This window comes from Schistocerca piceifrons, chromosome X, assembly GCF_021461385.2.
Source record: "Schistocerca piceifrons isolate TAMUIC-IGC-003096 chromosome X, iqSchPice1.1, whole genome shotgun sequence".
Lineage (NCBI taxonomy): Eukaryota > Metazoa > Arthropoda > Insecta > Orthoptera > Acrididae > Schistocerca > Schistocerca piceifrons.
Window position 1 is genome coordinate 73,538,625 of NC_060149.1, and position 1,678 is coordinate 73,540,302.

Sequence of the window (1,678 nt, forward strand, 5' to 3'; positions counted from 1 at the left end):
TCATTAGTGTCTTTCCTGAGTTAAGTAGTAGTTTGTTAATTATTTTATTTATATTTTTGTTTCAGTAATCTGCAGAGTTTCTTTTAGTTGTATTTTATATCTTCACCTTTTGTCACTAATATGAATTTGTTAATTGTTGTGCATGAGGTATTTTTTTTATTCAATTATATTGTGACAAATATGTGCTTCTTGCTACATATAAACCTGACATCACAGCTGAAAATGTAATGATATGGACTGTTTGTCACAGCTAGACACTTCGTGTGGGTGTTGCGATTGGTCATGAACTCTTCAGGTACATGTCGCAAATGTTGTGTCCATTCACCTAGCATCTTCTATAGCTGTGTCTCTTTCACAGAAGATATTGCTCCAGTGATGACACTCACCTTAACATCCAGAAGAACGTTATTGACAAGTAATGGCTGCATAATTTTCAGGGCTGCCATAACATTTTTTATTAATTCCCATTCTGCTATGTGTACCACATTTCATCACAAACAGAGTAACACAAACCAAAAAAATAAATAAATAAAATAAAACACACTCTTTTACTATGTACATCTTTTCTCATCCATCATCACCGAAAGACTGATCAGTCTCCCAAAAATAGTTAATCACACATTACAAACTGCAGTCTTCCTTATCGGGGCCTCCTGTACATATGTGGTGCCCATGAGTTCGACACCAGCATCGATATGCGTTCGTCTTTGGCCTCTGAGCATCGTCTTTGGACTCTGAGCATTGTCTTTGGGCTGTTCCGCCATGTTCAGTTCTTTGTGAGCCTTGCATGTGTTTAGGTGGATAAATGAACTACTGCTAAAATGGGTGTTGTTTGGTGTAACCAACCCAAACTTCTCCCTCACATATATGAGCATCACATAACACAGGGTTAGGTAACTTACAGATGAAACATTACAGTCTAGCTTCTTATCCATGCAGAACTAATATGGGGAAGCAGTTGCTGCATATATTATGACAAAATACAAGTTCAAAATATTGAGACACATAGATTTTGCAGTGATCAGCACATAGAAGTGTGTGCTTATGAATTAACACTGACAATTAGTTCACTTTTAATTGTAACTATATGTAGATTGCCACTGGGAAATTTTGAACTGTTTATGAGGGATCTGGATTCCTTAGGACTACTATGCTACCTGTCAGACAGCAGCAAGCAGTTAATAGTCTGTGGTGACTTTAATGTCGATTTTCTAAAGGATTCTGATAGGAAAAACGAGCTGGAAATCTTACAATTTGATTTCAGTAATTAACTTTTCAGCATGGGTGGATAAAGACTGTAGGATCCTAACTAATGGAGTTTTCTTTAGTGAAGCTAAAAATATATATATAGATCTTGTCCCAGTAACAAATGCTCTCCCTGATCATGATCCACAGATATTTATGATAAAGAAGATAGTGTCTTACATTATGATAATAATAATAATAATAATAATTTCATTGTCTTTAAGCCATTACAGCAATAGACAAAGTCATACATATAATACAATACAGTACAGTACATGCTATAGAAGGACAGAATTGTTAAAAACTTTACAGTTTAATATCACAGGTCATGAAATCCTTTACATTGTAGAATGGGTTTATAACTAACCAGTCATAAAGTGTTTGTTTGTATTGTTGCTCTGGTAAATTTTGTATACCTTGTGGAAGTTTGTTA